This window comes from Benincasa hispida, chromosome 6 (genome assembly GCF_027475165.1).
Source record: "Benincasa hispida cultivar pf3 chromosome 6, pf3_genome.v1.1, whole genome shotgun sequence".
Taxonomy (NCBI): domain Eukaryota; kingdom Viridiplantae; phylum Streptophyta; class Magnoliopsida; order Cucurbitales; family Cucurbitaceae; genus Benincasa; species Benincasa hispida.
Genome location: NC_143483.1, coordinates 44,248,930 through 44,261,551, shown reverse-complemented (window position 1 = coordinate 44,261,551; position 12,622 = coordinate 44,248,930).

The following is a 12,622-nucleotide window of genomic DNA, read 5'->3' as shown; positions in this document are numbered from 1 at the left end:
TATATTTATGCATGCATAAAAAACATAGACATGCATCATCTTTATATTATAATTGTTATAGTATAAGGGTGAATGATAGCATGTTTCCTTGGTTATTACAAGTTATATAAAATTTATATAGTAATGACTGGAAATTGCATGAAACATGACGCATAGGTCATTTTATAAATGTTATAAACGCCTAGTTGTACGTAATTTTTTTTTAGTTGTTTCTTTTTAAAAACGTTAAAGAGAAATTAGAACTAAAGAAATAAGATAGACATGCATGCTAACTTAGGTTTAATTCATGTTTTAAAAATGTTTAAAACTTGGATCACATAAACCTAAGATCACGGTTCTATGATTAGCAACTCTAAGACTTTAATCTTTTAATCAGTTTAATAGGATTAAATTGGCTAATAAAAGGTTAAAGTGTAGCAAATCTATCTATAAGGACTTTTTGTCTAAGGCGGGTTCTGTCTAGGCTGGGGTATTTAAGTTGACGGAAACGTAACACCCCTACCTGGGAACTTACCTGGAAAGGTGAATTAGATAGATTTGATGCATGCATGCAAGTTAAGGACAGTCCATTAAAGTGTTTAAATGTGACTACTTGAACTTGTTTATATTTCATAAACAAACGCTGTTTATGAGCGGACTTTAAAAAGACCACTTAAACTAAAATCAGTAGCCGGATTGTCTAGGTTAATGAATCCCTAGGTACAACATTCAGTGGGAGGTACTTGGGGCATGAGATGCTTCACTTAAACCTTTCACTTTTCTCCTTAAGTCTACACCGTAAGATCTATCATCGGCCTCGTGGCACCTTTGGCATGTCCCCCCAACGGATGGTGTTTGGGTAGGTCAATATTAAGGTGGATGGAGAGAATGTTCATAGTAAGTGGGAGCGGAAAGTGCGACAGCATATCCCTCGGTCTCCCTTGTTAGGTTGAATAAAGTTTCTGCCCAACGCCTCGAGGCACCCTGGGAGTGTCCCCTTAAAAGATGGCAGTTTTGTGCGTTTCTTTATTTAACCTCCTGTAAGAGGATAAGGTAACTTAGTCTCTTGTCCTAATCTGTCTTTTTCCTACGGTAAGCGCATTAGAGCGGGACTCTGGCACCGAAAACGAGGGGTTACACTTACATGGAATAGTTAAATGTTAACGATTCTGTACCAAAAAATGGTGGCTATTAGGTTCAGTTCCAAGAATTGGTTCTGCCTAATGGTTGAGAATGTCTTATCCCAGTGAAGGGGCAATTGATCACCCCACCGGTGGCGTTTGTCCTGACTTATTGGGGCATCATTGCAAAAAAAGAAGTCTATTACTTAGGGTACTTGAAACTGTTTTGTAAAAACAAATTGGTTTAAAAGTGGTTTAGCAAAAATAATCAAGATTCGTTCGTATTTTTAGCAATTTTTTCCAAATGGAAACAACTATATTATCGTTGTTAAGCGCCGAAAAATTGACTGGCGATAATTTTTCAACATGGAAACATATGATCACGATGATCCTAATCATCGAGGATCTCATGTTCGCTTTCACGGAGGCTTGTCCTCCTATTCCAACACCAAATGCCGCTCGAAATGTTCGGGAGGCATACCAGCGATGGACAAGGGCGAATGAGAAGGCCTGAGCCTATATCTTGGCAAGTCTTTCTGACGTCTTGGCCAAGAAGCATGAGCCTATGGTCTCAACTCGTGAGATCATGAGTCTCTGCAAGGAATGTTTGGACAATCGTCTGAATAGCTTATGCATGAGGCTAAAAAATATATATTCAACTCTAAAATGCAAGAAGACACCTCTGTTCGTGAACATGTGCTAAACATGATGGTCCAATTCAATGTGGCGGAGCTGAATGGGTCTACCATCGATGAGGGCAGCCAGTTTAGCATAATCTTGCATTCTTTACCGGAAAGCTTCCTACACTTTGTTAGTAATGTGATTCTTAACAAAGATAAATATAACCTTACAACTCTCCTCAACGAGTTGCAGAGATACCAATCTTTACTGAAAAGTAAGGAGAGGCAGAAGGGTGAGGCAAATGTTTCTTCATCTTCCAGGAAGTTCCATAGAGGTTCGACCTCAGGAACAAAGTCTGCACCTTCCTCTTCTAACTCTGCAAAGGGGAAGAAGAAGAAGGGTGGTAAGGGAAAAGGGTAGGAACCTGCTAACCCACCGCCTGTCACCCCGAAGAGGCATCCACTAGTTGCTAAAGAAAAGTGTTTCCATTGCAATCAAAATGGACATTAGAAGAGGAACTGTCCTCGGTATCTAAAGGAGAAGAAAGCAGCCAAGGCTAAGGTCAAGGCAAATAAAGGTAAATATGATTTACTTGTACTCGAAACTTGCTTAGTGGAGAATGATGATTCTGCCTGGATAATTGATTCAGGCACCACTAACCATGTTTGTTCTTCTTTTCAGGGGATTAGATCCTGGCGACAGTTGGAGGCTGGTGAGATGACGATACGAGTATGCACCAAGCACGTCGTCTCAGCTGTGGCAGTGGGAGGAATCCAGTTAACTTTATAGAATAGGTTTCTAAATTTGACTGATGTATATATTGTTCTTGAATTAAAAAGGAACCTTATTTCTGTAAAGTGTTTATTGCAATGTAAATACACTATTTCTTTTAAATTAAGTAAAGCATTTATTCATAAAGATGGTGTCTTTATTTGTACTGCTAATCTGGAATCAAATTTATATGTGTTAAGGTCGTTAGCCATTAATTCCCTTCATAATACTGAAATGTTCAGAACTGTCGTAACTCAACCAAAATGTCAATGAATTTCTCCAAAAAAAAAGGCCCAACTTTGGCATCTACGTTTAGGGCACATCAATCTTAATAGAATTGAGATATTGGTGAAGAATGGACTTCTAAGTGAGTTAGAAGAAAATTCTTTACCTGTGTGCGAATCTTGCCTTGAAGGTAAGATGACTAAACAACCTTTTATTGGAAAAGGTTTTAAAGCCAAAGAGCCTCTTGAGTTAGTACATTCTGACCTTTATGGTCCTATGAATGTGCGAGCCCGGGGTGGCTATGAGTATTTTATCAGTTTTACTGATGATTACTTCAGGTATGGGTATGTTTATCTTTTGCAACGAAAGTCTGAATCTTTTGAAAAGTTCAAAGAGTTCAAGGCTGAAGTTGAAAACGCATTGGATAGACGAATTAAAACACTTTGATTAGATCGAGGTGGAGAGTTTTTGGACTCCACATTTCAGGACTATTTGATAGAATATGGAATCGTTTCCCAACCCTCAGTGTCGGGTACACCTCAACAGAATGGTGTAGTGGAGAGGAGAAATAGGACCTTGTTAGACATGGTTTGTTCGATGATGAGTTACGCTTCCTTACCGGACTCGTTTTGGGGTTTCATAGTGGAGACTGCAGTGTATATACTCAACTATGTTCCCTCCAAGAGTGTTGTAAGAACACCTCTGGAGTTGTGGAATGGGCATAAAGCTAGGTTATGTCATTTCCGCATTTGGGGTTGCCCTGCACATGTGCTTAAGGCTAATCCTAAGAAGTTGGAACCACAATCGAGGTTATGCCTCTTTGTAGGCTACCCCAAAGGTACACGAGGGGGTTATTTTTATGATCCAACAGAAAATTGGGTGTTTGTTTCAACAAACGCTACTTTCCTGGAGGAGAATCATATAAGGGAGCACAGTCCACGAAGCAAAGTCGTGTTACGTGAGCTTTCTAATGAAACTACTGAAACTTCAACAAGATTTGTTGAAGAGCCTGCTACATCAACAAGAGTTGTTGATGGGAGTTTATCCAGTAGGTCAGTTCCACCTCAAGAGCTGAGGGAACCTCGATGTAGTGGGAGGGTTGCGAACCCATCCATTCGCTATCTGGATTTCACAGAAATCCTTGCTATGGTAGCAGATGGCGATGTTGAGGTCCCATTGTCCTATAAGAAGGAAATGGATGATGTTAACCAGGATGAATGGGTCAAGGCCATGAATCTCGAGATGAAGTCGATGTACTTCAACTCAGTATGGGATCTTGTAGATCAGCCTGATGAGGTTCGCCCTATAGGTTGTAAATGGATCTACAAGCGTAAATGAGATGCTGATGGGAAGGTACAGACTTTCAAGGCTCGACTTGTGGCAAAGAGTTATACCCAGGTAGAGGGAGTAGACTATAAGGAGACTTTCTCACCTGTTGCCATGTTAAAGTCGATTCGCATACTCCTGTCCATTGTAGCTTATTATAATTATGAGATATGGAAAATGGACGTCAAGACGGCCTTTCTGAATGGCAATCTTGAGGAGACCATTTATATGGTGCAACCCGAGGGATTCATAGCCCAAGGTCAAGAGCAAAGGGTTTGCAAACTGAATCGGTCCATTTATAGACTGAAACAGGCGTCTCGATCTTGGAACATACGATTTGATGTTGCGATCAAGTCGTATGGCTTTGACCAAAATGTTGATGAACTTTGTGTGTACAAAAAGATCATCAACGCTTCAGTAGTCTTCTTAGTGTTGTATGTAGACGATATCCTACTCATTGGGAATGATGTAGGTCTACTGACTGCAGTTAAGAACTGGCTAGAGACCCAATTCCAAATGAAAGATTTGAGAGAGGCTCAGTTTGTTCTAGGGATCCAGATTTTTCGGGATCGTAAGAACAAAGTCCTAGCACTGTCTCAGGTATCGTACATTGATAAGATGTTGCTCAAGTACTCGATGCAGGACTTCAAGAGGGGCCTACTGTCGTTCAGGCATGGAGTCACTTTGTCTAAGGAAATGTGTCCTAAGACGCCTCAAGAAGTTGAGGAAATGAGACGGGTCCCATATGCGTCTGCCGTTGGAAGTTTGATGTATGTGATGCTTTGTACTCGTCCAGACATCTGCTACGCTATGGGTATAGTCAGTAAGTATCAGTCTAACCTAGGGCAGGGTCATTGGACCGCAGTGAAGAACATCCTCAAGTATCTTCAGAGAACGAGGGACTACATGCTCGTGTATGGTACTAGGGTTTTGATCCTTATAGGATACACGGATTATGACTTTTAGACTGATAAGGACTCTCACAAGTCCACATCAGGGTCAGTCTTCACTCTTAACGGAGGAGCTGTAGTGTGGCGAAGCACTAAGCAAGGGTGCATCGTCGCCTCCACTATGGAGATTGGGTACGTAGCGGCTTGCGAAGCTGCTAAGAAGGTCGTTTGGCTCAGGAAGTTCTTGACAGACCTGGAAGTTGTTCTAGATATGTCTAGACCCATTACCCTCTATTGTGATAATAGTGGGGCAGTGGCGAACTACAAGGAGCCAAGGAGTCACCGGTGCGGTAAACACATAGAGCGGAAGTATCATCTGATCCGCGAGATAGTGCATCGAGGGGACGTGATTATCATGCAGATCGCTTCAGAGCACAATGTTGCTGACCTGGTTATAAAGGCTCTCACGGCTACAGTGTTTAAGGGTCATCTATGGAGCATGGGTCTATAGGATCACCCGCGGCTGGACTAGGGCAAGTGGGATATTTTCTTGTACTGGGCTTTTAATGCCCTAGTATATTGTTTTGTACTATTTCTTTTGTACACCTCTCTTCGCTTTAGGACAAGTGGGAGATTGCTGGGGTTGATGCCCTAAAGTCTCATGCCCTGTAGTTTGTAAACAGTACATGCGAACACCTGTGATTGTTAATATATGATATTTACTTAACATCTTGTTGTTTTGTTCATTTACTTATTTTAGTTGCTTTACCACAAACCAATAAACATAAAATCCCTAGTTATCTGTATGTGACTCAAGCCTGTATGTGATGACATACAAGTGGAGTATGTCTTGAGTGATAACCAAAATTGTCTGTAGTATATGGATATAGGAGGGAAACCTTATCCTGGCAACGCTACGGATGTGGCCCACTTTGTGGAATGGTCACAAGCGTTATGACTTACCACAGATGATCTGATCCTGATCATTCATGTTGGGGACATGCGAGCGGAGGCGTCCTATATAAAGAGTTTGTATAAGACCTGACCACGAAGTGTTAATGTTTCGTTATATAACATCGTTCATGACAATGACTTCACTTCACTAGGATGACCATAGGTAACATGACCTCAATCCTGAGTGAGTTGGGAACTCTTGCCATTGAGGGCGGTTCTTTGATTTGTATGGGTACGAGTGGCCAAGTCGCCGATTCAAACCTACCATTTTGGGGATACGTCTGATTTGGGAGCTGGAAACTCAGATACATAAGAAAGAATTCACTCATTTCCTGACGCAGGGGTAAGTAGATAGATGGCTCCCTTAAGGGCTGATTCCAGGGCTTGAACGATGTGGCGCCACACACCTTCTCTTGGCCCGAAAGGTGATCACACATAGTTGGACTATGTTGTATTGTTCATTAGAGGAATCAGTGGTACTTAAGGAGTGAGATATAACTATAGGGGCAAAATGGTAAATTGGCTCAACTGTAATTACGAGCATCTGTAAAGGGTCATCGTACTCATGATTGGTTATATCCAATGGACACAGAAATATATCTGTGGTAAGAAGAGTTCAACTGTTGGTCTTTAGTGGAATCACTGACAGTTAACGGATGGTAAATCTCGTGGCTAAAGAGTTTAGTCAGCTATTCACGTACTGTTGGAGCTTCGAGCCACAGGTCCATTAGGTCACCCAAGTAGCTCGGATAAAGTCGAGAACTAGTGTTTGGGTTAATTTGAAATGCTCAAATTGACAAGAGGAAGTACAATTATATATGATATAATTGGAATGGCTAATTATATATGATATAATTGGCTAAATGTATGAGATACATTATTTTGGAGGAAATTAGATATAAATATGACTTATATCAAATATAGGAAAAATACTATAGTAGATATATGATATCAAACTATAGGATATAAATGTAATATGATTATATTTATTAAATAAATTAATTGATTAATTATTTTTAATTAACCAATTTTTCACGTTTAGGAAATGGGATCGTGGGCACCAAAGGTTATGTAACTGGCGGGATATAAGTTGAAAATGATTTTCAATTTGTGAGGGGGATTGAGTCATGCAAAAAGAATCCTGCGCCCAATAGAAAACGTGAAAGACTGATCATTGAGAGCCTATACGATAGCTTCTCAGTCGTCTAATAGAAAACATGCAAAAAGAATCTCGCGCCCAATAGAAAACGTGTAGTTTCAGACGAGAGATTCGTCGGGGTGCTAGTAGATCGGTCGAATTCTTCCGCTGTCGTGGGTTCATACATTTGAAGATCGTCTTCCTCTGGTAATGAACCTCTTCTCTATGCTTTATTGTATACGGAGCATGCTATTGTTAAATTGTATTATGCATAACTATTATTTATAATGTATATCGTTTATATTCCGATCACTATGAAAAACGGAGCGATCTAAACCCGCTCATAGAATTCTCGGTTTTGAGTTCCTTCACCAAGTACCTCCCACTGAATGTTCTACCTAGGGGTTCATTAACCTAGACAATCTGGCTACTGATTATAATCTAAGTCATTTATTAAGTCTGCTAAAAAACAACTTTTGTCTTTGTAATAAAAAAAGTTCAAGTAGTCATAGTTAAACTCTTTAATGGATTGTCCTTAACTTGCAAGCGTGCATCAAATCTATCTAATTCACCTTTCCAGGTAGGTTCCCAGGTAGGGTGTTTCATTGCCATCAATTTAAATACCCCAGTCTAGACAAAACCCGCCTTAGACAAAAGGTCTCTTATAGATAGATTTGCTACACTTTAACCTTTTTATTATTGATTTTAGTTCTAATTTCATTTTATAACCTTTATAAAAGAAACAACTAAAACATACACTGTCACATAACGAGGTATTTATACGCTTATAAATATAACGCTTAATAAATAATGCATGTATAAATATAACTCTTATATTATATGATGCAGGAGCATGCACTTACGTAATTTAAATCATGTTTCTCTAAATCATAACACTTATAATAAAGAGATGATGCATGATCAATGCATAACCTAAGGTGGGATTTTTCTATATTTGCATACCATATGACATAAAAAAAAACATACATCGCATGTATAAAACCATAGATTAATGGACCGGGATGAACCTTAACAGCAACACTATTGAAAAGCACGCAATTTTTCTGTCAAAACCCATAGTGTTACAACGCTGCGTGCATGAGGCGCTCGCGTTTTTCATTTTTTCATCAAAATACGTAGCGTTACAATGCTACTTTTTAGCATTGCAATGCTACCCTGTATATTCTACAATTCTTGGCATTTTTACAATGTCAAGAATCCATTAATTGAACTTGATATTTCTAAAATGTCAAGTACTGTATTTTTCAGGAAAAATGCACAACTTCCGCTTTTTAAAATTAATTCTTGACTTTTTTTTAAAAAAAAAAAAATCACCTATTTCTTGACATTTTTTCATAAAAACGTCAAGTATTTAAAATTGCAAATATCAAGAAAAGGTGATTGTTCTTGTAGTGAACCCTTAAGAAAATAAAATGTTTGTATCGACAAACACTATATTTTTAAAGGAAGACCACATGAGAGATCATAAACCACATATCAAAGTAGTATTAAGTGAAGCTACTGAAGAATCAATAAGGGTTGTTAATCAAGTTGGTCCTTCGTCAAGAGTTAATGAAGGAGCTAGCACTTCAGGTCAGTCTTGTCTTTTTCAATCGTTGAGAGTGCCTCGACGCAGTGGGGGAGTTGTAATATAACCTGACCATGGGTTTAACTAAAAATCTGGTTGTCATACCAGATAATGGTGTTGAGGATCCATTGTCCAATAAACAGGCGATGAGTGACATAGACAAAGACCAATGGGTCAAAGCCATGGACCTTGAAATAGAGTCTATGTACTTCAATTCAGTATGAGAGCTTATACATTTACCTGAAGGGATCAAACCCATAGGATGTAAGTGGATCTACAAAAGAAAGAGAGATGTAGCTGGAAAGGTACAGACCTTCAAAGTTCGACTTGTAGCAAAGGGTTATACCCAAAAGGAAGAGGTTGACTATGTAACTTTTTCCCCTGTTGCTATGCTTAAGTCTATAGGAATTCTCTTGTCCATAGCCACATATTATGACTATGAGATATGGAAAATTGATGTCAAGACTACTTTTCTGAATAGCAATCTTGAGAAGAATATCTGTATGTCTCAGCCTGTAGGGTTCATATCTCAAGTTTAGGAGCAAAAGGTTTAAAAGCTAAATCGATCCATTTATGGGTCGAAATAGGCATCCAGATCTTGGAACATTAGATATGATATAACAATCAAATCTTTTGGTTTTGATCAAAATGTTGATGAACCTTGTATCTACAAGAAAATCATCAACGATAAAGTAGCTTTTCTAATACTTTATAAGTGCAATATCCTACTCATTGGGAATGATGTAGAGTACCTTATTGACATTAAGGAATGGTTGGCAGCCCAATTCCAAATGAAAAATTTGGGAGCGGCACAGAATGTACTTGGGATCCAAATCATCAAGGATCGCAAGAACAGAACGCTAGTGATGACATGCAGAAATGCATGCCATCTTAGTCCTTTTACTTAGAATTATGAAGGTTGTTAGGCAGAATATGCGGCAATCATGTTAAGAATTCATGAGAAAAAAGAGTTTGTGTCGATCAGCATGATGAATCTCAGTTAACCCATTACTTTGCATTAATTATACATTCAACGTTCTATTTTTGTAGCTAACGCAGGAAATGAACGCAAACGCGGAAACCAGACCACCGCATAGACGACCGCATGCGGAGAAACTCTCCATCGCAAGGCAAATGCATCGATCAACACATGAATGTTGCGGTAATCAGCCGTATGCATCCATCACATGGGAGTTGCGCTCGTCAAGCGATTGTGGTCATCATGTAGAGTTGTGATATTAAGTGAATGCGGCCATTGAATGATTGCGGCTACGCGACAACGCAAACTAATGGGATCAACACAAGGTAGGTGGAATGAACGCATCAACGCATCTACCTCGAGAAAATCCAAAGTTGATGCTGACATTTCACCTACCACGCCGTTGGTGGCAGAGGTTCAGAAAGGACTAACGCGTCGAAGGTCAGACTCAGAGCAGTCCAATTAATGTTGTCGGCGATCCAAGCTCTATAAATAGAAGCCGATGAGTAGAAATTCAAGTTATCCAAGGTTTTCGCCTAAGGCAGATCCTTGTGATCCAGACAAAATGCATGAAAAGACGCTGAGAGTTATTCACCTCCTTCATCCATTTCGAGTGACGACCGAAGCCTTCGACTGGAGCTAGATCTCGAGAGAGTCAGCTCCTCCGCCCATCCATGGCACCACCGGCAGCCTTGACGCACATCCGCTGGGAGCAAATCTTTGCTTCCAGCCGGTCATTTCCTTTTCCTTTCTTTTCTCATATTGTATTGTATGACATTTTGGAATTAAGAAATTAATACAACTTGTTTTCAATACATTTCTCTGTTTCCTTCAACTCCATGTCCATCTTCTTTGCTTAGCATCTTTACTTTCATTGCAATACTTAGTGGGAGTGCTTGGGTATTGCATACTTAGTCACGTGGATTAGGAATATGAAGCATGTAGCAACCCACCGAGAGGTGTGCGTTGCGCGAGTGTGTGAGTAACCTTATTTGCTTAGTGTGAAGCTGCTGCAACGCCTGTCTATAGGCTAACGCATTGCTTGTCTATAAGTAAAGTCAACAACAATCAATTGCCCGGGAGGATAAATGGTTGGACGCATTAACCAATGTATGCGTTGTTCACTAGGGATAGTAACAACCTTGTGTCAACCAAGTTCATGTGATTGTCTTGTAGTATGTATACTTCATTCGCCCATTAGGGATACTCGGGAGGGTAGTTTAAGGGCAGGATCTAGGCTTGGGAAGGTCAGGTCAGAATTTAGGCTCGGGAGAGTCAGATTAGAACGCATAATACAAGAGATAGGAGCTTAGGAATAAGCACTGTTTTCTATTAACCCGTCGCATGCATCCTAGAGATAGGATATGATTGAGTGCGGTCACCTTGCTTTTATGCATTTTGCATCATCGCATAGGACAAGAGTAAAGACTTAGGAATAAGCTCTATGGACATTTTGTATTCAACACATGCGTCCAAGACTTAGGAGCACTGCATTTGCATTGGAAAATGATTTGTTGACCATGAGTGTAGCATGATTGCATTGGCTTACATTGACTAGGGTTGCCCTCACAGTCACTCTTAAGGGTTGCAATGAAATCATCTCCGCATTTTTATCTATTTTCCCACACATTTATTTCATGTCAAGGTTTGTCACATCTCTACCTTTTATGCATATTCTCATTGCATTGTCTGTTAGATAGGAGTAGAAGTAGGATTAACTTAGCAACATCCCCTCCATTCTTTTATTTATACCGCCACATGCACATCACCGCAAACATATAGTTACAATTCCCTGTGTTCGACCTCGGATTACCCGAGAAATTTGCATTCGCATTATACTTGGCATGAGCGCAATAAAACTTGTGGCAGGATGCATGGTCATCGCATACATTCATTAACGCAATATCATTTAAACGCATGACTATTAATGCATATCTTAGGAACATGCATCGCATAACGCGTCCATGGGATTTTGGTTGTCGAGTAAAATTGACTTCTAATTTCCCGCCATCAAGCTCTATCTCAACTTATATCAACAAAATGTTGACTCGATATTCGATGCAAAAATCTAAGAAGTATTTATTACCTTTCAGGCACGAGGTTCACTTGTCTAAGGAACAGTGTCCTAAGACACCTCAAGAAGTTGAGGATATGAGACATATTCCCTATGCCTCAGTTGTGGGCAGTTTAATGTATGTTATACTCTTCACTAGACCAGACATTTGTTATACAGTGGGAATTATCAGTAGGTATATCAATCGGATTGAGGCAAAAAAATCTCTTCAAAGAAAATATTTTATCCATTTGACCTACTCCCTACTTCTCTACTTCGTGGGGCTAACCAAAGAGAACAATCAAATCTAGGGTTAGACCACTAGACAACGGTTAAGAACATCCTCTTGTATCTTAGGAGAACGAGAGACTACAAACTGATGTATGGAGCTAAGGATTTGATCCTTACAGGATACACCAATTCTGATTTCCAAACTAACAAGGATTTTAGGTAATCCACGTCAAGATCAATATTTACTCTAAACGGAGGAGCTGTAGTATGGCATAGTATCAAGCAAGGATGCATTGCAGATTCCATTATGGAAGCTGAGTATGTAGCTACTTGTGAAGTAGCAAAGGAAGCAATTTAGCTATGGAAGTTCCTAAGTGATTTGGAAATGGTTCCAAATATGGACTTGCCCATCACCTTATACTGTGACAACAGTGGGGCAATAGCCAACTCTAAAAAAATCTCGCAATCACAAACGAGGAAAGCATATTGAGAGGAAGTATCACCTAATATGAAAAATTGTGCAAAGGGAAGATGTGATTGTCACAAAGATTGCCTTAGAGCACAACATTGTTGATCCATATACGAAGGCTCTCAGCTAAAGTTTTTTAGGGTCATCTAGAGAATCTAGGTCTACGAGACATGTACATTGCAGAATCTAGGGTAAGTAGGAGATGTGTAATGTGTATACGGATGCCCTAGTTTATTGTATTTAGCATTATCCCACCTTTTAGATTGTCTATAACCCC